Here is a 15,544-nt window from a genome sequence, read left to right on the forward strand (position 1 = left end):
TCCTCTGCATCACATAATCAGCTTTGACTTGTCTTGATTGGATGTCCCACAGTGTTAGAACACACCAGCATCTCCCTCCCTGACATGCCCCTTGAAGAACCAGATAAAATGAGCTTAGTGTTGGAGGGACTATGGGCCTGACATTCACGCATAACACTAGCATCTCTTTCACAACGAGTACAGAACTACTGGATCGAGTCTTGACAGTAGTAAGAGATGCAGTTGAATCGATTTGATACTTGCAATCAGTGTACTTCTAGCTCTATTAGCCAATTGGCTCTGTTACTCTCTTGCCCTGGATCCTGTGTTGAACCTTGCTCCCATCATCTGTGGCCGCCTCTATTTGTAGTAGTCAATTCTGCGATTCTCAGATAATTTGTCAAATTACTTTGACGTCATCACCTTAGACCTCTACTGCTCAGGTAGAGATCAGGGCTTTATGTAGTAATGTTTCATTTGCCTCAAGTTTGTCAGATTTTGTCTACTTTACTTGGTTGAACTACAGCCAGGTGTCTATTCATCCACTTCTGCTAGTCCGGACTTCCAAGCTTCAACCAGCATTATTTGTAAGCTCAGATCAAATTACTAGGTGGTGTCCAAAACCAAAAAATTAAGCCAGAGCATATGTTAGTATAATTGCAAAGCATAGGTGTGCATTTGTTAGGGGCACAGGGAGGTAGTCATGGGTGAGGGGCTGCTGTTTTCCCATACTCTGGCTCCCTACAAGCAAATAATTTCCCATCTGTAGTGTGGTTTGTGTAAAGTGGATAACACTCACATTTGGTCCTGAAGACAGATGCAGCTATACAGTCAGTTAATTACTCCTTATTCATTTTCAACAGTTCAACTTTAATCAGAAGTTCAGTCTTAGTTATGGATACAGCACAATATGTTAGATTGGTAACATTTCCTTCAGCCTGCGCTTTCCCTTTCACTGCTGGCATTCCTTGCCCCTGGGATGTTCCGCCCAGCACCGCAGCTTCCCAGATTCCTGACCCAATTTCTGTCTGTGAATCCCCGTCCATTTTCCTGTTTAGGGATGAAAGCAAGGCTGGCTCCTCCATACCTTTTTCAGGCCATTTTCCTCGGACTTTACAGGATGGACAACTGAAATTTTGCGGCCATTCTCATGCTGCATTTTCCCTTTCTTTCTTTAATATCCATGAGACCTTAAGCTTAACCGCTGCTTCAATAGCTCTTATCTGATAACATCACCCCTATCTCCAACTCAATTTATGGAGGTGGGGGAGAAGGCAATGATGGGAGTGGTGAAGAGGGCAATGATGGGGGTGGAGAAGACGGCAATGATGGAGGTCTGGGAGAAGGAAATGATGGGAGTGGTGTAGAGGGCAATGTTGGGGGTGGGGGAGAAGGCAATGATGGAGGTGTGGGAGAGGGCAATAATGGAGGTGGTGGGGAGGACAATGATGGAGGTGGGGAGAAGGCAATGATGGGGTGGGATAGCAGGAAATGATGGTTATGGAGGAGAAGGAAATGATGGCGGTGGGGGAAAGGGCAAAGATGGAGGTGGTGGGGGTGAACAATGATTGGGATGGCGGAGAGGGCAATTATGGAGGTGATGGAGAAGGCAATGATTGGGGTGACGGAGAAGGCAATGATGGTGGAGGTGGAGAGGGCAATGATGGAGGTGGGGGAGAAGGTAATGATGAAGGTTGGGGAGAAGGCAATGATGGGAGTGGTGGAGTGGGCAATGATGGGGGTGGGGGAGAAGGCAATGATGGAGGTGGGGAGAAGGCAATGATGAAGGTAGGGGAGAAAGCAGTGATGGACATGGTGGAGAACAATGATGGGATGTGTATATGTGAAAACATACCTCGCACATGAGGCTCTAGCACAGCTTTGGCACAAAGGCATGAGACCATCAACAGAACATTGCACCATGCACTTACCTGTGCTGGCTCCATACCTGCTAAAAAAACAGGGGGAGCTGGTAACGCCAAGAGCCCATCATGAAGAGAAGCGGCGTCCCATCAGGAATGCTGCATTGCTGTCAATGATTTTCTCTCCTGCCCCATGAGATCCAGGAAACCAGCCTGTTGCCTGTCTCGTTCCGCACTTTCTACCGTGGAACGCAAGGCGACCTTATGCCCCGGTGCCCTGCTCTGACGTCAGCTGAGGTGCGACAGCCTTCTCCACCATGCGTCCTCTTTGCCGCTTCTCCCCACACACCCTGAAGGCCCGCTGCCCCAGCAGTGGCGCCTCAGGATACCACGCCAGCCGAGGTAGGGAACCCCCACTGCCTGGATCAGTCTGGCCTGGAAACAGAAGTAGCGATGGCTTGCCAGCCGGTGCTGGAGCAGAGTGCCTCCGCTGCGGGAGGAAGCGGCTCCACCCAGGAGCCTCGCCTGCTCACTGGTCTCTGTGGCTGAGGGACCCCCGCAGGAGGGTATCAGCCCCGGGCTCAGCTCCGGCATTCTCTGGAGAAGATTCTGGGAGAGGCAACATGCGGCTTTTTTTTTATCACGCTGCACCCTTTTGCAGCTTGCAGGCTGACACTTCAGGAGGGGGAGCGCCACTGTCCCCGCATCCACAGAGGGACCCCCCTGGATGTTTATCGCTGCTGCAGCATCTTACCCAAGGAGGTTGCCGCAAACTCCATGCCACCTCCCCCACACACCCTAGAGGCCCACTAGCCCCAGCGCTGGCGCTTCGGGTCACCACAAGAGCCGAGGCAGGGGGACCCCTGCTGCCTGAGTCAGACTGATTGGCCCCGGAATCCAATGACGTCTTCCTGTCGGTAAGCTGTAGGTCTCCTATCAAGGACAGGAAACCAACTGATGCGGGAGAGAGGTACCGCCTTTTCATCTGTAGGTTTCCTGTCCTTGGTGGGCGGATCCCCTCTCTCCGTGGTGCCGTCATGGGGGACAGAGAAAACGGCTCTATTTAGATTAGACGTCAGCAGTAAGTGCCTGGATGTAAATATTATTCTGTATCTGCACTGTGTGACTTGGAGTGAAAATGTTATCTGTAAAATCAATTATTCTATATTCTCACATTTGTGTGAAATGTCTGTGTGCTTCCAGATTTTTTTATCAGATGGCACTCGGATTCGTAGAGTTTTATAGGTCCATTCACACATCCGTGAAAATCACCGATCTGAGAATGAGATCCGTGAGGGTCAGAGAATGTTCTGTTCTGATCCAATTTTGAGGATCAGAATAGGACATGCTCAATACATCTGTAAAAGCGGGCAGCACAAGGACACTGCACATGGATACAGGAATGTAGCCTTATTATGTATAGCACAGTCCCTTAGTATATGGTGGACTCACTTATTATGTATAGCACCTTCCTAAGTTGCATAGTTTCCTTTTATATTATGTATAACTCCCTTAGTATATAGTGTACTCACTCATTATGTATAGCATAGTCCCTTAGTATACAATGTACTCCATTATTATTGTTACCTCGGCTCCCGTTGCTCCGCCTTCTGCCGCCGGGTCGCTTGCTCTCCCCGCTGCGTCCTCTTCACTCCGGGGCTCGGTGCTGGCATCCCGGCGTGCGTCCTCTCTTCGCTTGGGTGCGCGCTCCTGTGGCTTGCGCAGGCGCACTAAGGTCTGACCGCTCGCGCTCTCTCTCTCTTCTCTTCCTGCGTGACCTGACCCGGCAGTACTCCTGGCCTATCGGTGTCCGGCGTCAGGTATTTCAGGCCCTCCTTCCTTAGTGGAGGCGCCTGATTATCGAGTTTCTTTATCATAGTTAAGTCGCATAGTTTCTCCTGTGCTTCTCCAGTCATTTTCTGTTTAACCCCTTGTTCTTCTTTTGTCTTCCCTCAGTTCCTGCTCCCGTGTTCCTTCGTTCCAGTGTCCTCCGTTCCTCAGTCCAGTTCTCATCTTCCCTTCTGTGTCTTCCCTCAGGTTTCTGACTCTACTGGTCCTCAGCTCCCATTCCTCTATCCCTGGTTTTCCCTCTTCTCCTTCCCTCTTGTTATTTCTCCTCGGTTCTCCCTTTTGCCTGTTCTTTGAGCCGATCCCTGGTCCTGGCCTCCGTGGTTCTTGAGGTCCCTGTGCTTGCCTCCTAACAGTCCCTGTATAGGGGTTGGTCCCATTCTGGAGTGCTCGCTCGGGGGAGGTTCGGTTCCACGGTCCAGTGGATCCACTCCTTGTACCCTTTGCCTTCGGCGTAACAATTATGTATAGCACAGTCCCTTAGTATATAGTGTACTCACTTATGTATAGCACAGTCTCGTAGTGTATAGTGTTCTCACTTATTATGTATGGCACAGTCCCTTAGTATATAGTGTACTCAAAGAGAGAAAGTATATTTCTAGATCATTAGGATTAGTATCTACAAAAGCTCACTAGAAAAACTAATACCATAAAAATTCAAGTTTATTATCCAAAATATTCAAAAAACCAAACATTGAAACTATAGACTTTAAAAACAACACCAAGCTACTCCAAAATGCAGACCTATTTTAATTAGCCAAACAATTATACAGGAAAGTGTGGGGATATATACAGATGTTTTCACCCTAATTACCCCTCCTTACACCCTACCTGTCAGCGGAGGTTGGCACCCTCTTGGACCCAATATGGAGCCCTCCTCGGCGGCTAACCCTGGTAGCCCTAATAGATCCCTTATTGATTCAATAACAAACGGGCATTACCAAAGACAATCGCTGAGGGACCGCAAGATACGGGTGATTTTTACAAACCCCAATTCCAGTCAGACCATATCATAAGAAAAAGTGCGGCGCAACACATTCAAAGATAATCAATTAAGGTTAAGCAATATGTTAATATGAACCTCAGTAAGGCACATCCAAGATATATAAGTATAGCGACATGTCCTCCTAGAACCATAGAAAATAAACACATTGCACCATGCCCAGAAAAAATATAGGTCCACATATATAGTGATAAAATCCAGTAAATACTGGCAAACTTATCTGCACTTATATCCTGATAGCATTAGCCTCCACGCATTTCTCTCCCATGATATAGTTCCTCAGGAGGCATATGGGAAATTCCGTCTGTATAAATCACATCAGAGATGAATGTAGCACCTGGTTGCAGGTGTATATAGTGTACTCACTCATTATGTATAGCACAGTTCCTTAGTATATAGTGTGCTCACTTATTATGTATAGCGCAGTCATTTAGTGTATAGTGTACTCACTTATTATGTATAGCACAGTGGTTTAGTATATAGTGTACTCACTTATTATGTATAGCACAGTCACTTATTATATATAGTGCCTTCCTTAGTTACATAGTTTCCTCCTTTATTATATATAACACCATCACCTATTACGTGCCATCCTCTCATGTATGGTGTCGTCCCTTATTATATAGCTTCTTCTGCTGTTATGTACAGCACTGTCTCTTACATAATGTTATTTTTGTTATTCACAGCGCCTCTTTTATAAGATAGTCCTCTCTTTTTAGATGTAAATGACTGCTGATGGAGCAGCATTTTAACAGAACACCAGAACATTAGCTCCTCCATCAGAAAAGAAGCTTACCCATGTTCCATCAGCAGTCATTGCATTACATATCTAAGAAGAGAGGACGGAATGTAATAAACAGGGCTCTATATAATCTGATATGTAAGGGACGGTTCTGTACATAACAAGAGAGGCAACTGTGTAATTAGGGACGGCAATATACATAATAAATAAATAATATATACAGTGGGTACGGAAGGCATTCAGACTCCTTTAACTTTTTCACTCTTTGTTTCATTGCAGCCATTTGGTAAATTCAAAAAAGTACATTTTTTCACATTAATGTACACTCTGCACCCCATCTTGATTGAACAAAAGCAGAAATGTAGTAATTTTTGCAAATTTAATAAAAAAGAAAAACAGAAATATCACATGGTCATAAGTATTCAGACCCTTTGCTCTGTATTGAGTAGAAGCACACTTTTGAGCTAGTACAGCCATGAGTCTTCTTGGGAATGATGCAACAAGTTTTTCACACTTGGATTTGGGGATCCTCTGCCATTCTTCCTTGCAGATCCTCTCTACAATCCAATCTACACCTTGAGGGCTTTTCATTTTTTAGTTTTGTCACTTTCTGATACACTTTGACTGTGTAGCGCCCCCACTGCCGCAGGGCCGAGGGGTACCCGGTACCGGGCCTCTGAGTCTCTGCTCTGGGGTTGTCACGGTGGCTAGACCCGGTTCCGTGACCCTGCTGAGGGGCGCACAGTGATAGATGTGGATGATGGTGGTAGTGGTGCGGTGTAGTGCCGGTCGCAGTCAATAACGAGGACACAAGGTTGCAGTCTCTTTACCTCTTTACTGAAGGTCTCCAAGTCCTCAATCCGGAATACGGTTAACCGGGCTGCGCAAGTCCGGCCGGTCCGATGGCACCTCCAGAGTTCCCTTTGCAGGTGGAAATCTGTGCCTTCCTGCTAGCGCTATGTGTTGTGGTCCTCCCCTGCTGAGCTTACGGGATAGTCCCCACAACTGTTGTGTCTGTTTCTCGTGTTCCCTCACAACTCGATTAGATGATCTTCTGCTAATCTTCCGTCCCTCCCAGGTTTTATGGTTGGGACGCACCCGTATGACGGGTAGGCTCGGAGCTCTTCCGGGACCCTAGAGTCGCCCCTCTCCAAAGGTTGCCCCCTATGTCTGCGTAGGTGATTTAGGTGAGACAGCCCGCCTGTGACTGACTGTCCTGCCATTGGTTTGAAGTATGGCTTAGAGCTCTGTACCTCCTCGGCATTCCGGCCGCCGGTTGTTTACGCCTCAGTAGGATGTTGCCTCGATCTTACAGCACGACTCCTACTGGTATTCTCCTTCTTGCTTTGATCTCGTTTCTCACTCAGCACAATAAATTTCGCTTCTTGTCCTTTCTTAGGGCACCGCCGCTATGAAGTGCAGGCGCGGTCCCGTAGCTTTCTCTCTGTTTGCCAGGCCTCTGTCAGGATCCCACCCCTGACAGGGACCCTACCGAATCTTCCCCTGCAACACCCTCTGCCACAAGGTGTTGCCTGGTTCCAACCCAGTCAGCGTTCTCCCTAACTTCCTGCCTAACCCCCAGTTTTACCAGACTGTGAGGAGTGGCCTAATGAATAGTACCCTTAGCTCCCCCTGGAGGCCAGACTGTGAAATGTATTGGTGTATGTGATACCTGGTCAGATGAACTCCTTCAGTGCCATCAGACGTACCATAGCCCCCCTTAGCGGCGGAGCCACAGTACTGCAACGACCAGGACTCTGGGGCGCTGCACTCCCCCCCGGTTAAATCCAGTACTCCTGGACTGGGAAGAAAACAACAATACATGTCAGCAAAAAGACATACAATTTTGAAAATGCAAGTACAAGTCAACTTTGTAACAGAGCTTCCCTTTATGGGAGGTGAGGACACTTGAACGTTACAAACATGGTTAAATACTTTTTTTTAAAATAACTTTTCTATAAATAACTTTTCTTACCCAACCGGGTATTCTACTAAGTGCAAAATTTTGAACAACAATCCAACTTTGCCTTTAAGGACGTACTCGCTAAATCCACTAAAGACCTTCTTATATCACATATAAGGCTAATTAACTTTTATGCATTCTCCTTCTTTAAATCTGCAGGACCGCCTGTCCTAACTGCTCCAGACCTACTGCCTCTCCTTTCTGTTACAGGACCGCCCCTTTCCGCCCGGGCCTACTGTCCTTCCACTACTATACACAGTATAGAACATATCATTTTTCTTTCAGTTTAAGATCACTGAGCCATCCCTATATGGCTCCTAAGAGGACTCACCACTAACCCCTACGGGTTCACTTCCTGTCCTCATTCTTCTATTAACATTATTGAACATTTCTTGCAATCAACTAGTTAGTTACATTTAACTTTCACATATCAACATCATCAATACTTTCTTTTCAAGACATTATCGCCATTCAACCATCTTAAGGCAACACTGTTCATAAGTGCAGGATGTGAACATCCCCTTTAAGAGGGGACCAAGTCTCTATGAGGTAGTGCAACTTCTCAAGCCGCAAGTCCGTATGCAGCAAGGACTCCAGTGCAGGTTCCAAGAACCGTATCTTCGCAAAGAGTCCGCCTTTTATGTAAAACCAGTAGAGAGCACCTTTAAGAAGGTGCAAACTATATACAAGGAGTTTGTATCATGCATTGTTCATGATTCAGCAGTTCTTTGATAACTTGTGCAAAACGTAGAAAACAAACAAAAAGCAATAGGGATCCCGGGTCAACAAAGGGATCCCTTTAAGAATAACCCTAGACGGGTTTTAGCAGCAAAACAGTGAAAACAATTAACTATGTACATATTCAGGTTTCCGAGGTTTAGTTGGACGGCTTCCAGGGCTGCACCTGGCACTTAACCCTTCTTGGCCTGGGGAAAGTGAGGTCCAGGGTTACACCCAGTGCTGGACAAACACCGTTAATCCATCTTTCATGTACGGTTAAATCATGCGCAGCGATGGAGGTCTGCGCAGCTTGAGTATGGGCATTTACTGCAGCAGAGGTAGCGGCTGCTGCAAGATCAGTCACTGGAATGGAGTCAGCAGTTGTGGCACTAGCAGTCACTGGAGTGGTGTCGGTCGTCAGGGCAGGGTCGTCCTTCATACCTGCTTCAGATGCGGTTCCTCCGGTGCCGATCTGCTAAGTCCCCACTGGGATCTGGAACGCTGGTTGCAGGGCCTTGCGCTGCGGCGTTATCATCTCTGCTCGCAGCATCTCGCTTTCCGGCAGGGCCTTGCTTTCTGGCTCTGGAGCGCTGTAACTTCCTTCTTGCTCCGGACCAGACGAGGCTGCCGACAGACGTCTGGCGAGGCTCCCGATGATGGTCTTCTTCCACCCGGCCTCAGTGCTCAGCTGCGTCTGCAGGAGTTGGTGGACCAGCTCATCCGCTTCGGTCTGCAGGAGGTCAGCGTCAACTGTGGAGGTCTGGCTGCGGTGCCTCTCCAGGTAGCTGGGGGAGTCCTCGGCTCTGACCCCACGCTCCGGCTCTGGGCGGCTGGCCATGGCGTCCTCCATGTCGCTGACTTCTTCTTCCTGGTCCTTTTCCCGCTCTCTCCTTCGTGGGCGGTTTCGCTTTCATTGTCTCCGCCCCCCATTGAGGATCAGTAGGCGGATCTCGGCTGCTGACGGACACGTCCTCAAGGGGCAGAAATATTTAGACTGGGCGGCCATTGTCTTTCGCGCTCCCCAGCTTGTCTACGCCCACTCCACGCCCTTCTTCTTCTCCTGCGCTCTCATTAGCGCTGTAATGGCGGCGGTTTTGGCGGGAACTTCTGGCGGCAAGTGGCAATACACAGTCTTTGCAATAAGTCACAGTCCAAGTACAATAAATCACAGTTCCAAGGCACACATGACCTGATTCTTCAGGCTTAAGTAGATCCTGTTCGTGACGCCAAGTTTGTAGCGCCCCCACTGCCGCAGGGCCGAGGGGTACCCGGTACCGGGCCTCTGAGTCTCTGCTCTGGGGTTGTCACGGTGGCTAGACCCGGTTCCGTGACCCTGCCGAGGGGCGCACAGTGATAGATGTGGATGATGGTGGTAGTGGTGCGGTGTAGTGCCGGTCGCAGTCAATAACGAGGACACAAGGTTGCAGTCTCTTTACCTCTTTACTGAAGTTCTCCAAGTCCTCAATCCGGAATACGGTTAACCGGGCTGCGCAAGTCCGGCCAGTCCGATGGCACCTCCAGAGTTCCCTTTGCAGGTGGAAATCTGTGCCTTCCTGCTAGCGCTGTGTTGTGGTCCTCCCCTGCTGAGCTTACGGGATAGTCCCCACAACTGTTGTGTCTGTTTCTCGTGTTCCCTCACAACTCGATTAGATGATCTTCTGCTAATCTTCCGTCCCTCCCAGGTGTTATGGTTGGGACGCACCCGTATGACGGGTAGGCTCGGAGCTCTTCCGGGACCCTAGAGTCGCCCCTCTCCAAAGGTTGCCCCCTATGTCTGCGTAGGTGATTTAGGTGAGACAGCCCGCCTGTGACTGACTGTCCTGCCGTTGGTTTGAAGTATGGCTTAGAGCTCTGTACCTCCTCAGCGTTCCGGCCGCTGGTTGTTTACGCCTCAGTAGGATGTTGCCTCGATCTTACAGCACGACTCCTACTGGTATTCTCCTTCTTGCTTTGATCTCGTTTCTCACTCAGCACAATAAATCTCGCTTCTTGTCCTTTCTTAGGGCACCGCCGCTATGAAGTGCAGGCACGGTCCCGTAGCTTTCTCTCTGTTTGCCAGGCCTCTGTCAGGATCCCACCCCTGACAGGGACCCTACCGAATCTTCCCCTGCAACACCCTCTGCCACAAGGTGTTGCCTGGTTCCAACCCAGTCAGCGTTCTCCCTAACTTCCTGCCTAACCCCCAGTTTTACCAGACTGTGAGGAGTGGCCTAATGAATAGTACCCTTAGCTCCCCCTGGAGGCCAGACTGTGAAATGTATTGGTGTATGTGATACCTGGTCAGATGAACTCCTTCAGTGCCATCAGACGTACCATAGCCCCCCTTAGCGGCGGAGCCACAGTACTGCAACGACCAGGACTCTGGGGCGCTGCAACTGGTCGTCTGACCAGATGGCTCAGTGGGAATCATCTTGTTTTCAAAACTGCTTCAAAAATCTGCCTCAACCACCTTCTCAGAAACCTTGCTTCGATTCCTGCTTTCTATCAGGACTCCATAGATGTCTTCTCCAAGCATGGGGTCAAAAAGAACAGCAGGAAAGACTTAACTAAACCTGAATGTATCTTTGCTTCTACCTCCTCATTTTGCAACTTTCCATCTGCAGGGAGTCCTCTGGCTCTCAACAGGTCCTCTTCTACAGTCAAACAGTTCCTCCTTCTGATCCAATCATGGAGTATAAAACTAATCAAGTTCTGGACTGTGAAATGACTCCTGGTCTTAAGGAAAGATTCTGGGTGCCTAAAAAGGACATAGCTGCTCCTATCCTGCTCAAAAGATATCACACTAAGTATCCTCTTTCTGCTGTCACTGACTCTTCTCAGAGGGGCCCTAAGAGTGGGGGTACGCTTACACACCTGTACACACCTTTATCCCAGGGTTCCGCTCATTTCTCCAGGATCCTCTGTTGCGCTCAAAGTTGGATTTTGCAGGTTGCCTGGTGTGAATCAATTACATCATCTCCCTAGACCTATTTAAGGCCCATTGACACACACACATCTGTGTCTTGGGATTGAGACTCCAGTGTTCATTCCTTTGACTTGCTCCATTATCTGTTCTCCTGTGTTTCAACTCGCATCCATTCCTAGTGGATTTCACACCTGTCGTCTGCTCCTGAGCTTCCAGTTCGTCCTAGCTCCTACTATTCCATGTGTCTTCTGGACGTTGCACGAATGTCTAGGGTCCATGTGCTCATCCGGACCAGAGGCTTAGCTGATCCACCTCACCTGGTGAGAGGTTAGAGATAGATTTGTTTGATCTAGTTGACTCAAATAATAACTTCAAAGCTTTTAAAATGGCTGCTATAACCTAGCTACTTCATAAACTGTGCTACAAAAGGAAGACAAAATTAAGAGCATTATTTACTGACACTGGAGAAACAAAGCACCCAGTGATAAAAAAGAAGGGTTTTCCGTGGTTTATTTTCCAGTAAATATATATCTTACAGAAGACCTCTATCAGGCTGCAATTTTTCCTTATAGATAACAGCCAGAAAATGGAGGAAAGCAGGAGATATATTCTACCCTATGTTTAAGATGGGTTTTGGGTTCAGTAATGTGACTGCGGCCATTTTAAAAACCCTAATAATTGCCCCATAAACAAGACAAGAGTAAATAGCTTATTAAAGGTATTTATCAATTTATCTACAATTATGTATTGTTCTATTTCATTTATTAGTTTTCTTTACTTCCCAGAGAACCTCTTTAACAGAGATATCTCAGATTTTTCCACTACCAATAAAATATTATTAAGTTATTGACTGCCTCTCTGTCAGAAAGCAATGCTGTAAATAAAAGTGTTTCACAATTTTTAGAGGCCAGTTTATAGTTATTGTAGTTATGGAACTTACAGCAAAGCTTTTTAAAGCATTGATTTTATTGATCTAGTTTCCTCAGATATGTGCAGAAGAAATGTTCCAGAAGCATAAAAAGAGGAGAGCGGGGTTCACACAAGTGTTTTTGTTCAGCTGACCAGAATTACTACAATATATTTCTTCTAGTTATTTAAATGTAGGAACCCACTGGTATTTTTTCATTTAAAGAAAACAAGAGGAAATAAAGTAATATTTAAATAATCACGTTTTTACTTTGAACATATTTTTAAAGGGGTGTCATGTCCCATGATTTGGAAATCATACAGACAGTAATGCATAATCTTTGCGTTGTTATATATTCCTGTTTTGTGGCTAAACAATAAGATGTTCTTTTTCTGAAACGCTGTGTTACTTCTACACCAGATGTAATGGTACATACACCTTACAAAAAGTTCAACTTTTGTCTCGTCAGTCCACAGAGTATTGTCCCAAAAGTCTTGGGGATCATGAAGATGTTTTCTGGCAAAACTGAGACGAGCCTTTATGTTGTTATTGCTCTGCAGTGGTCATCGTCTTGGAACTCTGCCATGCAGACCATTTTTGCCCAGTCTCTTTCTTATAGTGGAGTCATAGACATTGACCTTAACTGAGGCAAGTGAGGCCTGCAGTTCTTTGGATCTTGTTGTGGGGTCTTGTGTGACCTCTTTAATGAGTCATTGCTGCGCTCTTAGGGTAGCTTTGGTTGGCCGGCCACTCCTGGGAAGGTTCACCACTTTTCAATGTTTTCACCATTAGTGGATAATGGCTCACTGTGGTTCACTGGAGTCCCAAAGCTTTACAAATGGCTTTCTGACTTTTTCCAGACTGATAGATCTCAATTACCGTATTTTTCAGACTATAAGACGCACCGGACCATAAGACGCACCTAGGTTTTAGAGGAGGAAATTAGGAAAAAAAACTGAAGCAAAAAATGTGGTCAATTCTGTACTTAAAATCACCTATTCTGGTAAATATGGTCCCCTCATCCCTATCCTGGTATGCATGGCCCTCATCCCCATCCTTTTATGCATGGCCCCATCCTTATTCTGGTATGCATGGCCCCATCCTTATTCTGGTATGATTGGCACCATCCTAGTCCTGGTATGCATGGTCCCATTCTTATTCTGATATGATTGATTGGCCCCATCCAGTTCCTGGTATGATTGACTGGCCCCATCCAGTTCCTGGTATGATTGACTGGCCCCATCCTGTTCCTGGTATGATAGCTTTGCCCCATCTTGTTCCTGGTATGATTGATTGGCCCCATCCCATTCCTAGTCTGATTGATTGGCCCCATCCTGTTCCTGGTATGATTGATTGGCCCCATCCCATTCCTGGTATGATTGATTGGCCCCATCCAGTTCCTGGTATGATTGATTGGCCCCATCCAGTTCCTGGTATGATTGATTGTCCCCATCCAGTTCCTGGTATGATTGTCTGGCCCCATCCAGTTCCTGGTATGATTGACTGGCCCCATCTAGTTCCTGGTATGATTGGCCCCATTCCCTTGCTGGTATGATTGGCCCCATCCCAGTCCTGGTATCCATGGCCCTATCAGAAAAGATTAAAAAACAAACCTTTACTCTTACCTTCCTCCACTCCCTCGCAGTTGCAGTGTCCGGCTCCGGTGCCAGCAGCTGCTTAATGCTTGTAAGCAGCCCATGGCAGGGACATCAAGCGCTGCTCACAAGCAGAGCACACCTGCCAGAATACTCACCCGGACTGTTCATCAAAGATCACGGTGAGTATCCATTCCTCTTCAGTAGAGCACACTGTCAGCTGTATGCTTCCTGTTGCTGCAGCGGTCACTTGTGCCGATACTTAAGAGAAATTAATATTCAGATCGGCACACTGAATTTGCAGAATGGGCAAAACAAAAATTGGAACAGGACCCTCAGTTTACACAGAACATTATGTTCAGTGATAAGGCAAACTTTTTTGGGTGGGCCATTTATATGGATACACCTAAATCAAATGGGAATGGTGACAGTTTCCTTGCGTAGGGTGTCTTGCATTGAAATCTGCTGCAATGACCCGAGTGCTGCATTCACCAGACATCAACACAATTTCTATCTGCTTCTCACGTGTTAACCTCTACGACATGTGAATGGCTGTAAACAAAGACAAACTTGTAAATAACTCATGAAAGAATAAAGATACAATAAAACCAAGCACACCATTGTTTTTCTTGTGAAATTCTCAATAAGTTTGATGTGTCACATGACCCTCTTCCCATTGGAAAAAATAATATCCAAAATGGCCAACTTCAAAATGGCCGCCATGGTCACCACCAATCTTGAAAAGTTTTCCCCCTCCCATATACTAATGTGCCACAAACAGGAAGTTGATATCACCAACCATTCCCATTTTATTTAGGTGTATCCATATGCATGGCCCACCCTGTATTTATACTTTTTGGTGATTGCTTGTTTTTTTGCATACCCCTTTCTCTCTTATTTTTCATGATAACTTTTGTATGCATAAGGCTTATCCCTTTTTCTTGCAATTTTTTGGGTGGTGCACACTTTTTATCTTTTTCAACCATTGATCACATCTGGGACGTTATTGGTTGGCAATTGCAAAGGGAGCTGCTAGCAGCAGATATTATTTATTTGTGTTCCCAAGTGCAGTTAGTATGGCAGAACATTCCTCAGACAACCTCGTCTATAGCAGACAACATATGTAAGTGAATTTATGTCCGCGCGTGGCTCTCATACTCGATATTGAATAAATCGAGATGTTTTGAAAATGTTGTTTCCATGTTTTTCATCATTTGCATATCATTAACATGTCTATCAATCCAGTGATTTCCATAATTCCATGACTTTTACTTCTTGATGTTGAAATTTCAATGTTGAGGACAATATATATTAGAAAAAATACCGATATCCTGTAACTTTCACTGTGACCACTAAGGGTGCTTTCACATTGCACTTTTCTGCATGTTCGTGGGTCCCGTCTGGGTTTGCACTGAACCCTTCCACAAAACGGGATTTGGACGTATACGCTGATGGGGCCATAGACCATAATGGTGTCAGCAGAGCAAATATGCGCCACCTCTGTGCTTCTCTATTAAGATATACTGTACTTTTTGTACCCACCTAATCAGAGTGCCTGAGTCCTCTTCTCCCTTGTGCTCAGTTGCCCAGCACATGCGGTGCAATGCACTGATGCCATGGCGCCAGCATGCCAACTTCATATATGCCGTAGGCCTAAATGAGCCTACAAGATGAAGACAGCCTATGGCTCCAGAGTCCAACTATCAAGTTGACAACAATACAGTTCAAAGTGGTGCTTGCCCAAAGACCCAGTGTTACTCCCCTGCCTCTGCTCAGCAGGGCTTCGCTACCTTCCCCTATTGCCATTGTCCTCTGCTGTGCTCCACGACGGGTTTTACAAGTGTCCTAGCGTGTTTACAAGACATCATCTTCCTAGGCCTCCAATGTCCAGTATTTGGTGTGCTCCACTATTTGTGTTCCAACTCTGATACTGCATACATACAGCTCAGCAGGTAGCACTGCCACCTCTGCATTTATTCATCAGTTCCAGCAAACGTCTGCTGTTCATGTTGCATTCAGC

The sequence above is a fragment of the Ranitomeya variabilis genome, chromosome 5, assembly GCF_051348905.1.
Source record: "Ranitomeya variabilis isolate aRanVar5 chromosome 5, aRanVar5.hap1, whole genome shotgun sequence".
In the NCBI taxonomy this organism is placed as follows: Eukaryota; Metazoa; Chordata; class Amphibia; order Anura; family Dendrobatidae; genus Ranitomeya; species Ranitomeya variabilis.